The sequence below is a fragment of the Ochlerotatus camptorhynchus genome, unplaced genomic scaffold, assembly GCF_037179485.1.
Source record: "Ochlerotatus camptorhynchus isolate MF236.1 unplaced genomic scaffold, CSIRO-AGI_Acam_v1.1 ptg000142l, whole genome shotgun sequence".
NCBI lineage: Eukaryota > Metazoa > Arthropoda > Insecta > Diptera > Culicidae > Ochlerotatus > Ochlerotatus camptorhynchus.
The window spans coordinates 1470513-1485845 of NW_027040632.1; the positions used below are offsets into that span (position 1 = coordinate 1470513).

At 44.3% G+C, this 15333-nt stretch overlaps 2 protein-coding genes across 5 annotated transcripts in view; both read left to right on the forward strand.

Moving 5' to 3' along the window:
• The window catches only part of orion, a 460865-nt gene extending 448686 nt beyond the window's left edge, over positions 1 to 12179 (forward strand). The window contains exon 7 of the mRNA XM_065221452.1: positions 12170 to 12179. The gene's annotated coding sequence lies outside the window, so the exon portion shown is untranslated. The remainder of the gene's footprint in view (positions 1 to 12169) is intronic.
• Positions 1 to 15333, forward strand: part of Eph (Eph receptor tyrosine kinase) — a 196968-nt gene that overhangs the window by 14782 nt on the left and 166853 nt on the right. The window lies entirely within an intron of this gene.

A 15333-nucleotide genomic window follows, 5' to 3' on the forward strand; every position in this document is an offset into this window, starting at 1 on the left:
CAGAATATCTGTAAAAATTACCAAGTTATGAAGCTGACCCTAGAGCTCCGAGAATGGTTCGAAGACACTTGCAGTTGTGATATAAGAATTAAAGTGGGATTGTTGTGATATGAATGTACAATAAATAGAAGTTCCAGATCAACACTAAATGTGGTTTTAACACTTGTTGTTTTGACCTAAATTTGGACTCTGGACAGTGAATTAGTTCTGTAGAAAACCTGGAATATCCGCATCTACTACATGCTTGACAGTTTCAAATTCTTTTCATGTCCTCAACTTCAAGAGTTATACTAATCGTGGCTTCTCAAAGTTCGGTTTCTTATAAAATTTTCAAAATCTCCTAGTTAGAATATTGTTTGATATTCTGCAGCTTTACGACTCTCGACCTCGACATCCTAAAATCAAATTGATGTCATTTCATCACATCACAACCACATTTCTTGAAGCAACCTCTAAATGACCATAAATGGGTCCACCTGGAATTCGGAACCATTCCGGAGATATTCCGTAATCCACTGGAGTCCCACCGTGGCCGATCTTGCGTATAAAACAGCAAGATTTTGATGAACTTTGTTTGATAGTAACTAAATATATCCATCCCAAGTAACATTGCAGGTTTTATCGCGGTTTTATAGCATTCTGCAAGTTTCAAACCCCCAACACTCATAAAACCAAAATTGTTACTTGGGATGTGAGTTGATAACGAAACAGGTTCCATTAGGGTCTCTCTGGGAACATATAATTCTTATCACTAAAACATGCCGCGCGACATATCAAACTTCATGATTGCGAAAGGTCAAACCAATAGATTGGTTTGGCCATAACGGAAGATCTGGAGCAGATTCCTTCAGGGTCTTTTTGGGGACCATTCTTTTTATCACCAAAACATGCCGTGCGACGTATCAAACTTCCTGATTTTGAAAGATCAAGCCAATAGACGTAGATTGGTTTGGCCACATTGGAAGATCTGGAGCAGGTTCCTTCAGGGCCTTTTTGGGGACATTACTTTTTTGTCGTCAAAACATGTCGTGCGACATATCAAACTTCATGATTTTGAAAGATCAAACCAGTAGACATAGATTGGTTTCGGTACAAACTAATGTGGCCACTCCGGAAAGGCTGGAGTACATTCCTTAAGGGCCATTTTGGGAACAATTCTTTATTGTCACCAAAACATGTCGTGCGACATATCAAACTTCATGATTTTGAAAGATCAACCCAATAGACATACAGTGGTTTCGGTACAAACTGATATGGCCACAGCGGAAGATCTGGAGCAGGTTCCTTCAGGGCCTTTTCGGTGACAATTCTTGTTTGTCACCAAAACATGCCGTGCGACGTATCAAACTTCATAGTTTTGAAAGATCAAGCCATTTTTTTTTTTGGTTTTACTACAAACTGATGTGGCAATCGCGGAACATCTGGAGCAGGTTCCGGCTGAGCCTTTTCGGGAACAATTCTTGTTTGTCACCAAAACATGCCGTGTGACGTATCATGATTCATGATTTCGAAAGATCAAGCCAATAGACGTAGATTGGTTTGGCCACAGCGGAAGATCTGGAGCAGGTTCCTTCAGGGCCTTTTTGGGGACAATACTTTTTTGTCGCCAAAACATGTCGTGCTTCATAATTTTGAAAGATCAAGAAAATAGGCATAAATTGGTCTCGGCACAAACAGATGTTACCACTGGGTCTGGTTGCATCAGGGTCTTTTCGGGGACAATTGTTGTTTGTCGTCAAAACATGCCGTTTGACGTATCAAACTTCATGATTTTGAAAGATCAAGCCAATATACTAGGTGGGGTGAAAAGTAACCTTCTTGACCGCCAGAATGCGCTGCTACTGCAAAAAAGGTTATGGTGCCTTGCAGTTCGTTCATATTTATTGACATGCCAAATTTCAGTGCGATACTGTCTTTAGTTTTGTTTTGACAGCTGATTGTTGTTGACGTGTTTGGCATCATGTTGAGTATGGATAAAAACGATTTTCGTTCTCTCATAAAACATTATTTTTTGAGAGCCAAAACGGCGAAGGAAACAAAAGAAAAGTAATATTGGTTTCGCAACTCCACTACCGGTCAGGTCCGCAGCGGCAGGCCCTCCGATGCGGTTACAGAGGACAATGTCAAAAAATACATGAAATGGTGTTGGCTGATCGGAAAGTGAAGGTGCGCGAGCTAGCAGATACCGCAAAGATTAGTACTGAGCGCACACGCCGTATTTTGGGCGAGATTCTGCATATGAAAAAGTTATCCTGCCGCTGGGTGCCGCGGAAAGCTCACTCCTGACCAAAAACACAAACGCGAGAGCACTTCGAAAGAGTTTCTGGACTTGCTGATGCGGAATCGGGCGGACTTTTGACGTCGGTTGGTAACTGTTGATGAAACCTGGATCCACTATTACACCCCAGAGAACAGTGAAGGTGCGCGAGCTAGCAGATGAGACCGAAGCGGCCGAGGTTGGCTCGGTGGGTCGGAAAGGTTATGGCGTCGGTTTTCTGGGATTGTCATGGCATACTTTTCGTGGACTACCTCGAAAAAGGAAAAACCATCAACAGCGAGTATTACTGTGCATTATTGGAGCGATTGACGGCCGAAATCGTTGCAAACCGGCCTCACATGAAGTGAAAAAAAAAATTATTTTTGCAAGGCAATGCGCCGGCGAGCAAGAGAATCGCAACCACGGCTAAAATCAATGACTTACGGCTCCAATTGCTTCGGCATCCACCGTATTCGCCTGATTTGGCTCCCTCAGACTATTATCTCTTCCTCAAACCTCACGTGCAGAGTTCTGCATAACGGATCCTTGTCCGACCCTATCCGGGTAGTCTCTGGTGTGAGACAAGGATGTATACTATCACCGCTACTGTTTCTCATCGTAATCGACGAGATCATGGTAGGTCCAATTGACCGTGTACCGAACCGTGGGCTGGTTTGGCAGCCTATCACCATGGATCATCTCAACGACTTCGATTTGGCTGAAGATGTTGCTCTACTAGCACAACGGCGCTCTGATATGCAGAGTAAGCTCAATGACCTAGTCGAACGCTCCTCTGCGGCGGGTCTCACCATCAACGTCAACAAGACCAAATCGTTGGATATCAACACGGGCAACCCTTTCAACTTTACGGTAGCGGGGCAAGCAGTGGAGAAGGTCGAAAGTTTCCAATATCTTGGCAGCCAAATAGCGTCGGACGGCGGGACCAAGAGCGACATAGGTGCACGAATCAAGAAGGCTAGGGTTACCTTTGCGAGTTTACGAAACGTATGGAGATCCAACGAGATAAGTCAACGCACCAAAATCCGAATTTTCAACTCGAACGTGAAATCTCTGTTGTTATACGCCAGCGAGACGTGGTGTGTATCAGCGGAGAACACTCAAAAGCTGCAGGTCTTCATCTACCGATGCTTCCGGTATATAATTCGTGCCTGGTGGCCTCACAACTGGATCTCGAATGCCGAGCTCCATCGTCGATGTCATCAGAAGCCGATAACAACAGAAATTCGAGAGCGAAAGTGGAGGTGGGTCGGCCACACACTTCGACGGGGCGGAAACGAAATCTGCAAGCAAGCGCTGGATTGGAATCCGGCAGGACATCGCAGCAGAGGCAGACCCAGAGGCTCATGGCGGCGGAGCCTCAATAAGAAAATTAAGCACGTCGGAACCGCGAATAATGAAAGCATGAAGGTTTTGGCAAGAGGAACGGTTTAAATGCAGATTCCGGACGGCAAGATCGATGTACACGGAGTACTGAAGATTCCTGATTTGGCGACTAATCTGCTATCGGTGAGTGCAACCTACAAAAGAGGCCACACTATGATCTTTACTGTGGATAAATGTGAGGTTTCGAATGCGGACGGTGAACTGGTCGTTTGTGGCCTGTACCAAGTCAATCAGCCGAAGACGACGTTTCTGGCAAGTGGAATTCAGCTGTGGTATAAAAGGATGAACCACCTGAACGAGCACGTTTCCAATGGTATAGATTTTCAATGTGAAGCGGTGAAGGATTGCCAAGTGTGTTTGGAAGGAGAAGAAGCTTGAAACCCGTTTTTGAAGAGTGATGCCAGGGCATCAGAACTGCTGGAGCTGGTACATTCTGATCTCTGCGGGCCAGTGGAGGTTCCTTCCGTGGGTGGCAGTAGATATCTTCTTCTTCCTCTTCGCATTTTAAGCTTATTGCATATCGCATATTAGCTTATTGCGTGTTCTCAACTTAGTGTTCTAGATGCACTTCCACAGTTATTATTGGAGATCTTTCGATGCCTGGACCATTTTTGCATTAGTATAATTGTGAGGCAATTTGAATCATACTCTATACCCAGGGAAGTCGAGAAATTTTCCAACCCGAAAAATTCCTAGACCAGACCGGGAATCGAACCCAGCCACCACCAGCATGGTCTTGCTTTGTAGCTGCGCCTTTACCGACTGAGATAAGGGAGGCCCCAGTGGCAGAAGATATGTTGTCATATTTTTAGATGATGCTAGCAAGAGAGTGGCAGTTTACTTCTTGAAGGCCAAAAGTGAACCACTGGATGCATTCAAATAGTCCCGACCAACGTCAGACAGGTAAAAGACTCAATATACTCAAACGAACGAGAGTATATTTGCAATGAATTGCAGAAAGTGCTGGAGAAAGATGATGGCATCCGCCACCAGAAGACCTGCACGTACACTCAAGAGCAGAAAGGCACACCGGAAAGAATGAATAGGACACTTGTTGAAAATATACGATGTTTGCTGAACGATGCACTAATGCAGAAAGAAACCTGGCAGAGGCGATATCAACGACAACGACAGCATACTTGGTGAACCGATCACCAACGAGATCCAATGTAGACAATCCAATCAGCCGCTGTAGTGATCAACGAAGATGCACAATATTTCAGCACAGGATGTATTCAAGATGTTCAAGCAGAGGAGTTCCTAGTACCGATTGAACGCCCTGATCAAAAAGCAACCAATATTGACGAAGAAGAAGAAGTAGCAGGAAATAGTACGTGAGACACGTCTGGCGAAGCTTTTCAAGATGCCTGCAGCGACCACGCGCTCCCATCGCAACAAACAATACCAGTTGAAGAAAGTTAACAGGGGTTGAGGCACAGCGGTCGGGTGCGCACTTTTCCTGGCAAGTATGGTAATTTTACAACTTACCGTTCCTTTTCTAGCGATGTGAATTCCTCTCAGTTTCATCGACGATTGGTATGCTTGAGGAGGACGTTCCACTGAGCTATGACGAGGTCTTGCGGCGACCAGGTCGTATGAGAGATGGCGTCATTGAGTGAACCTAACGGAAGCCTGGAGCGATATAAGGCGTGGTTTGTCGTTAAAGGCTGTTCACAGAAGCCTGGTGTTGAGTACGAAGAAGTCTTTGCTCCTGTGGTGCGGTATTCGACCATTCGGTATCTGATGGCTGTGGCGTCGAAATTTGACTTGGACGTGGTTACCGCATTTCTGCAAGGCGAGCTAGGTGACGAGCGGATTTTCATGGACCAACCCGAGGGATTCGAAGGCACTATACGGCTTGAAGCAGGATGTTGAATGCAAAGCTGTATGAAGTACTGCGAAAATGTGGCCTGCAATGACCTGCCTATACTGGATGCTGGACTGAGATAAGATGCTTGTCGTGACAATGTATGTAGACGACCTGCTTTTTTCACGAACGACTGCTGAGTAAAGAAGAATTTGTGGAGGGTCAAGATGAAGGACTTGGGTGTGGCCACACATTGTCTAGGCAACCGAATCAAGCGAGACCGACGCGCAAGCTATCGTTGGATCAGCAGGCGTATTTTGAGGAAATCGTTCGACGGTTTGAAATGGCAGATGGTGAACTCGGTAGCTACTCCAGCGAATTCTGGTTTTAGATTGGAAAAGTCGATGGCATCTAAGACTGAAGAAGAGAAGATGGAGATGAGAAACGTGTCATACAAGGAAGCGGTAGGATGTTTATCGTTCGTGGCACAGACGACTCAATTCGATATTGTGTGTATTTAGTAATTCAGTTCGCCGCCCCGTAACGTGGGTAGATCACCTTTTCGTGGTACGTTACGGGATGTAAGATCTACCACCGATTCCTAGTCTTGATTACTTCAAACTAGGGGAACAGGATTTTTCAGTAATCAAAGGAACACATCTTTGTCCTTGTTACTTTTTATGCTTTGACTAGGATTCTGATGCATGGTCATTATCGGTGTCATTCCTTATTTTTGTTGCTAAGGAATCCAATTTCGATTGACTAAGGGGCGCGCCTTTGGAGGGTGTTCCAACACTCCGAAGGGTATAAATAGCGGGACCTTTCAATTAGAGTCGGATCATTTCATCATTTCTAAATAGTGATGGAGTAATACGACATGCACTAAACTAAGGATACGGGATATACTACAATAGATCAAATTACTGGTCGCAGTGGTGTTAGGTCCCCAGCAGAGGAAACAAAAGTCAATTCGCTTCGCATCCTAGCAGAACGCATTGGCGATTTTTTTTTAATCTTTATTAAAGAGATTTTTAGCCTTAGGCTAGTTCATCTCTAACGCATTGGCGATACCTCAAGGGAACAGCGACGAAGAAGCTACGATGCAGGGAGCAACTATAGCCAGGAACGTGAAGAAGCAACCGATCAGTGGCTCTTTCGTCGTGCGAAGTGGAGTACATGTGGTGGAGCAACCTGCGGTCCGAATTCCCCAACGCTGGACCGGTACCGATGTTCTGCGACAACCAGTCAGCAATCAGCATTGCAAACAATGAATCCTATAATCCCCGTACTAAGCACGTCTGCATAGGCTATCATTTCGTGCATGAAAGTTTGAGGAACGAAGTGTTTAATCTTGCCTACACCTCCACTTCAAACCAACCGGCAGATGGGTTCACAAAAGAGATGAAGATGCAGAAGTTTTATCGCTTCATAGGAGTCGCGGATTGAGTAGGAGTGATGCGTACTAACCATCGACTACCCTTAGCTACGCGACTGTTCTTAGTTACCTAAATTGTTTAGATGTAGCAGAATCACTCGTTCTATTCTAACTCTGCTAAATTTTCCACAATTTTCAAGTCACGTTTTCGTTATTTTGGTTACTAAAGTCAGTCTTCAGCCAAAATTTTGAGGGTTCAGACACGGTACGAAATGTCCATGATTCATCCATTAATTGGATTCAGAAGCATCGTGTTCATTTTTTTTAAACAGACCCAATTGTTCTGAATCATCTTGCCCCTTAAATGTTGCACGGCATGCCTGACCGGTTTTGTTATACAGGTATGCCTCAATATAACGTAACTGTCAATTTTGACCGTCATCATCGATATTTCTCAAATAACAATTCAATCATATAAATCAACATTACCAATAGATGGAAGTTTGTCTCGACTTTCCGATGGAATCATTACTTTGCTTGATTGAATGATCGTTTGCGAGAAATCAGCGATGGAAGTCAAAAGTGACAGTTACGTTACGACAGTTTACGTACGTAAATCCTAAACGAAAAAAATAAATTAATTAAAGTAACTCACAAAGTTTAGATAAGAACTAATCAAGATGTCGAATTAAGCAATCAGACCACCATCAGATAGGGCTTGTCTATCTGAACAACTTTGCCAAAGACAGTAACCTTCTATCTAGTCGAGCTGTCAAGTTAAAACTAGGAATTAGAAGTCTACGTTATTTTGTCTTTCAACTTGCCATCTGTGATCATTTCAATTAGAAGTGACAAATTGATTTAGTGATTTATTTGTAAGTTTATTTTTTAAGATTCAAGATGGCCGAAGAAAATCAAGTCTGAAATTCATATGTTTTACTATTTGGTCTGGATCTGCTCTATGTTTACTTGAATTAATTAAATCGAATTAGTCTGCATATCAACAGGGATCAAGCCAACAGCTTAACAAAAGTAAAAACAAACCAATGCACATAGTTTGCCACGAGTAAACAGAAACAATTTACCAAAACAAAAACTCGACTGTTTGTCTACAAATTTGTATTTGCGATAAAAATTTCTCCCATTTAAATGTCTTTCCCATAATCACTAAACCAAAAAAATAAAATAAAAGGCAAATAATTCACAGCGCTGGCTGTTCCGCGGTGTGTTTTTGGTATTGTGGGCCTTTACAGCATAAACATAAACAAAACCCTTTTTTTCTCATCATCATCATCATCATCATCATAGCACCGATCCCATGTTTTATTGTTTCACGTAATAAAAATCGGAACGCTCTATTAGTTTAGATTCGTGCGGTTTGTGCGGCTTGTTAATTTCTCTCTTTCACCCGCTCCCTCTCCGCTCCCTGTTCCGCCCGGATCTGCCAATAAAAAAAAAAGAATAAAAATCAATCTGCTTGTGGTCCACACACCACCGTCGACGTCGGTCGAGTCGAGAGCGAACGCACTTAAAAATAAATGCTTTAATTTCCATTCATCAACCGGTTTTTTTTTTGTCTGTTTTTGGACATTCGCCGGACGGAACACCGGGGGTCCCCGAAATCTGTGTCACCTATCGGGCCGGGGCCGGATCGAATTCGGAAAAATCGCATGACCCCTCGTCGCGCCATTGAATTCCTTCTGTCCCGTGCTCTCTCACACACATCGAGATTGGTCACAAGAAGAAAAGCTAGTGGAAGCAGCAGCACAGCAGACGCGCGGATGAATGGATGGATGGATGCGAACAGATTCAGCGATTCGTTCCCTCTGGTTCGCGAAGATTACGATCTTCATCTTCTGCCAGGTAGGGTAGATGTTTGAATGGTTCGTGAAAAATGTGGTCAACCACCGAATGGGTCGGCAGGTAAATTAAACGATGTTAGTCGTCAAATCTAATTGCGATTTTATTACATTCTCGGTGTATGATTCGTTCGAAAAATGTGATAGACTGTAGTGACAACTACTTTAGGGAAACTGAGGGTGAAGCAGCCATGTTAGAGGAAGAACATAATTTAATCCACAAACTGAAATTTAAATGCAACACCATTCCAATGTTGGATGGACTATTTGCAAGCTATTACAAGTGATGTGCTGAGCAAAAATGGGACAGGTTTTTTCTTAGATTGCTGAAATTTGAGGGACTAACAGAAACCAGTTTTCCAAACGAGACATTTCAAAACATAACTTTTCTTGGACTTTCACTTACAAAATTTTAGTTTTCATTCACAGAGTGCGATTTAAAGTTCGACACATGGCACTGCACTCATAATTGGCCCCTTGCCTTATTTCTTAATACTTCCAAAATTGACGAAGTAATTTTTTTTTGCAACATTCCGCCGGTCAAAACAACTTAACTCGGCCATGGCTCAGTTATTTTAAAAAACCTTACGGAGCCAAGCTTCGATGCAAAAAAAAAACAAAAAACTTCTCCAGGACCATCAACACTTGAGCGCCGCGGGATCGTTGTCGTCGCAAGATCGCATTCACAGACACACGCAATATCTCTGACCATCTAGCTCGCCGTTTACCCGACCGCGAGATTGCGAGGAACGAAAATCTGGCCAATGTGCAAAAAAAAAATGAAGACCGCTGCACTCCCATCCGGACATTGAATTCGCCTCATCTTGGTGCTGTGCTTCTTCAGCAAACTACCTCCACTTCGGCTGGAGAACCAAGACCCTTGCTGTGATTGTACAACACTCATACACACACACACACACACACACATGTGGATTCGATGGATAATCCAGAAGAGTGGATTTCGAGTAGCAGCAGTCAGCAAAAAAAAAAAACACACAAGAGATGACGGCTTTGCTGGTCCCTGAAGAACTGGATTGTTCAAGATGTTCAACTTTTTTTCCTGGTTGTTTGAAAAGAGGATTTTTTCGGTGAATTTGAGGTCATCATCAGTGGACTTAATGAATGCGATGTTCCCATTCGACGTGGAGAAGTTGCCTGAGATGTGTCATTTTTCTTTTCTAATTTGAACTTATTGTTTCGTTAAATTTCACTGGTGATTCCTGCCGTTGTCCAAATAATTCTACTTCATCATGACACTAGGATCCGCAAGAAACTTAAAAAACAACGATTTTTAAATTTTGATCACGGTAAATAAATATAAAAATCAGTATCTCAGAACGGTTTCCCAGACTGTAAAACAACTATTGAAAACCATGGACCTTTGAAAAACGCGGGAAATTTCAGATTTGAACTATTTTTTTGAATTGTATTCAAATTTTCAGTACTAAGAGACTGTACACAAGCCACACTTCCTGTTCCAGATTTTCATGATAATTTGCAGAATGGTTGGTTATACTCAATCATTCACATTTGAGGTAAACCTCGGCCTTTGTGTATTCGATCATAAATCATAACTCGAAAATGTAGTTTACAATCAAAATGACTTAAGTCTCTTTTTACGAACACTAATGTAGAGAGTAAAGAATTTGCCTTAACCATGAGGGTAAAGCTCCAAGCTGCGGTCTCCGCTGTTGGCCGATGGGTCGCTAGGACCGGCTTTGATATATCTGCCGAAAAGAGCTCAATCTCCCACGTCTGCCGGCTTGGCCACCGACCACTTCCGACACCAATCAAAATTAACAGCCACACTTTCCCTAGAAAGAAGACCATATCCATCCTCGGGGTCACGATAGACCGGAACATTCGGTTCGGCACCCACCTTAATGATGTCAGGTTAGATCAGCTATGGCAGATTATGCACGAGTACGGACTTCCGGATAAACTGACGCGATTGGTCAAGGCGACGATGGATCGAGTGATGTGCGTTGTTCGAGTATTGGGGACACTCTCGAGTCCCTTTGAATCTCGAAGGGGGTTACGTGAGGGTGATGGACTTTCGTGTCTGCTGTTCAACATCGCGTTAGAAGGTGTGATCAGAAGAGCTGGGATAGACACGAGTGGCACGATATTCAGGAAGTCCATCCAGCTCCTTGGCTTCGCCGATGACATTGACATTATGGCAAGGAACTTTGAGATGATGGCGGAAACGTACATCAGACTGAAGGCTGAAGCTAGACGGATTGGACTTGCCATCAACGCATCAAAGACAAAATACATGAAAGGAAGAGGTTCTAGGGAAGACAATGATAGCCTCCCACCCCGAGTTCAGATTGACGGTGACGAAATCGAGGTGGTCGATGAGTTCGTGTATTTGGGCTCACTGGTGACCGCCGAAAATGATACCAGCAGAGAAATTCAAAGACGCATTATGGCAGGGAATCGTGCCTACTTTGGACTCCGGAGGACGCTCCGGTCGAATAAAATTCGCCGCCGCACGAAGTTGACTGTCTACAAGACGCTGATTAGACCGGTGGTCCTTTACGGCCACGAGACCTGGACTATGCTCGTGGAGGACCAACGCGCCCTTGGTGTTTTCGAACGGAAGGTGTTGCGTACCATCTACGGTGGAGTGCAGATGGATGACGGAACGTGAACGAACCACGAATTGCACCAGCTGCTGGGAGAACCATCCATCGTCCACATTGCAAAAATTGGGCGACTACGGTGGGCTGGGCACGTCGTAAGAATGCCGCACGACAACCCAGTGAAAATGGTTCTAGAAAGCGACCCAACAGGAACAAGAAGAAGAGGCGCGCAACGGGCAAGGTGGATCGACCAAGTAGAAGGTGACCTGCGGACCCTTCGCAGACTACGAGGCTGGCGAACTGTGGCCATGGATCGAGTAGAGTGGAGACGACTTCTTCTTCGGACAGCAGAGGACAACAAGGCCTTAGCCTGATTGGTAAGGTAAGGTAAGTTAATGATGTCAGGACTAATTGTCGAACACGATTGAACATCCTCTGCTCCCTCTCCGGGCCGCAAAAAACGAGCAACAGGGCCTTCGTACTCAATACCGCCGGAGCCATTGTTCATAGCCGACTGACCTTCGGAATTGAGCTCCTCTGTGCGTCCAGCGATTCGGTCGTCACCCGACTATCGCCGATAGATAACCAGGCAACACGAATTGCGGCTGGACTTCTGCCCTCAACACCAGCCGATACCGCCTGCATTAAATTCGGAGCGTGCTCCCTTTCCGATATTACATTGTGGAAACAATCTGTACCAGAGCCGTGGGCCTCGACTAAAAACTAAGCGGAGACGGAGAATTCTATCTCCTCACAGAGGGGAAACGAATCCTCCAGGAAATCGATCACCATGAGCTCCCCCCGGTGGCCTAGATCCACTGGAACGGAGCCAGAGAGGGGGATTCTTCCCCAATCCGAGTGGACAAATCCATGGCCAAGCAGTTCAGAGCAGGAGACAACTCTACGGCAATGAGATCCTGCCTCACCGAATGACTACAAACACGGTACCACAACTACGAACTCCGTTTCACCGACGGCTCCAAGGCTTTGGAGTAACTGATGGACAGACCTCACACTTCTGGAGACTCCCCGATCAAGGCTCGGTCTTCTCGGCTGAGACGGCGCAGCTTCCGTACCATCCTCCTCTCCACTATGTGTACTAACCGACTCTGCTAGCGCCCTCGCGGCACTGGAACCTGCCACCGCCCGCCACCCCTGGATTCAGGCCATACAAAACCACGCCCGCCCCCCCCGGCTCCACTTTCATGTGGATACCGGGACACTGCGGAATTTCCGGCAACATAGAAGCAGACCACCTCGCAGTCATTGGACGAAGTGGTCGACTCGCCAACACTACGGTCCCCAGACCAGCGTTGCCAGATATACCGATTTTCGAACTTCCTTCCGGTATGCAGATAAGGATTCTCAGAATACCGATTTATGAGATTTTATACCGATTTTTTGAAAATTCAAAATGATGATTGATTGAAACAATAGTGAGAGACTTTAATCTTTTTGAATATCTCAAATTCTTTGAGCCTGCTTGACTAATGTTTCCATTTCCTTGCCATTTTTGACTAATCAGGAATCGAGAAACAGTTGATGGGTCATACAGTTGAATGGAAATACTTTTATTCAGTAGGTCCAAATAGGTCCATCAAAATGTTAATTTTTTCATTTCCTGAAGTTGGAAGTTCCTTCCAGCTTGCCCCGTAAGTCATTTTCCGATTCCTACCGCAAAGTTATTTCGACTCCCTTTGGAAGCTTCTTCTGGCTTCGCTCGAAAGGTTCTTCCGTTTTCTCCCGCTAGTTTAGTTTTCCAACATCCGCGGAATATCCCGATATCAGGGAAATTTAATGGTTTTCGTGACAGTTCCATTTGTTTCAGGGGCATTGAGAGACCTTTAGGGATGCTCTGAGAACATCAGAATAGATCAATTAATGTCAAGGGAGTTTCTGAAGCTTTAAATGCGTTCCAGAAAACTTGAGGCGTTTTTAAAAAACATCAGCAAAGTTCAAGAGAGAGGTTCATACAAAGTTTTAAAACGTAAGGGAAGTACAGTAAAGGGTGATACGGTCAAAATTTGGTCAATATCAACTTGACGTATTTCTTTCAATTTTGCATTTAAAAAACCTGAACACCCCTCATTTTGAAGGTGTGTGTGTGTAGAATGTTGCTCCTATTTTGATTTTGGAATTCACTCTTCAGTTGTCAAAATGCCGTCCAAGCAAGAAGAGCAGCGTATCAAAATTTTGCTCGCGCATCGCGAAAATCCGAGCTACTCGCACGCAAAGTTGGCAAAATCGCTAAAAGTTGCCAAATCAACCGTTACAAATGTAATTAAAGTGTTTGGGGAACGTTTGTCGACAGCCAGGAAGTCTGGAAACCCTAACCTCTCTCTCCGAGATGCCGCAAATAAGCTGGGTGTATCGTCTACAACCGTGCATCGAGCCAAAAAACGAGCCGGACTATCGACTTACAAGAAGGTAGTGACTCCAAATCGCGATGATAAACAAAATACGACGGCCAAAGCGCGATCCCGGAGGCTGTACACGACGATGCTGACGAAGTTTGACTGCGTGGTAATGGACGACGAAACCTACGTCAAAGCCGACTAGAAGCAGCTTCCGGGACAGGAGTTTTATACGGCAAAAGGAAGGGGAAAGGTAGCAGATGTTTTCAAGCACATGAAACTGTCAAAGTTCGCAAAGAAATATCTGGTTTGGCAAGCCATCTGTACCTGTGGCTTGAAAAGCAGCATTTTCATAGCTTCCGGGACTGTCAACCAAGAAATTTACGTGAAAGAGTGTTTGAATAAACGTCTGCTGCCTTTCCTGAAGAAACACGGTTGTTCCGTACTGTTTTGGCCGGATTTGGCATCTTGCCATTACGGTAAAAAGGCCATGGAGTGGTACGCCGCCAACAACGTGCAGGTGGTTCCCAAGGACAAGAACCCTCCCAACACGCCAGAGCTCCGCCCAATTGAGAAATACTTGGCTATTGTCAAGCGGAACCTAAAGAAGACCAAAAAAACTGCTAAGGGCGAGCAGCAGTTCAAGGCAAACTGGCTTTCTGCGGCGAAGAAGGTGGACAAGGTGGCTGTACAAAATCTGATGGGGTCAAGCGTAAGGTTTTTTTTGGAAAAGCGGAAGCCTAACTGAATATTTTTCCTGAATTTTATACTAATTGAACTTGAAAAAGAAATTTAATTTGATTTTTTAAATAAACGATTTCACCGATTTACACGCGTTTTCCCTTGACCAAATTTTGACCGTATCACCCTTTAACATGGACATTAGAAAATTGTGAGAACATTTTATGGGAAGGTCCTTGCTTTATAATGGCAGTTTCGAGAACTTTAAAAAAATGCTGATGTTCGATGAATATTAAGAAAATTCTGAGAGCATTTAAGAAGTCCTGAAATCTTCAAGAAAGTCTAGAGACCTTCTAAGAAGATGAGAGATTTTCCGGTGGTTTCCCAGTACTTCAAAGATGATTAGAGAACTTCAAAACAGCGCCATTAACGTCAGGAAAATGGCAGAAACTTTCAAGGAGTTCCGAGGAATTATGGGATGTTCCGAAGAGTATTACCGGAATGTTTAGAAAACTTCAGGGATATTTCGGGGTCTTGATGGATGTTTTAAGAATATTAGGAAAATTGCTGAGTAAAGAGCTTAAGAGATCGCCTTCAAAACGACAAGAAAATAAAATTAATTAATATAGAAAATACCGATTTGTTTTAAACATTTGATATCGATAAGTAAGAAAGCAATCTGGCAACGCTGCCCCAGACAGGACCTGAAAATATGGATCAAGTCAACCCCCAGGACGGCATGGAACCGCGAATTCGCCAGGAGAGACCTCTTCATCCGGAAAACCAAAGGAGTAACCCTTCCCTGGACGGATGTCCCAAGGTTTTACGACCAGAGATTCCTGTCCCGGTTACGAACCGGCCACACCCGCATCACCCTCAACATGGGGAGCATCAAACTTCCGCCAAAGATGCGACACCTGCAGAACAACAATGAAGGTGGATATATATAAAAAAATTGCCTTTAAAAAATCATCTCAAACCACAGCTTGATTTGATTAATTAAAAATCAGC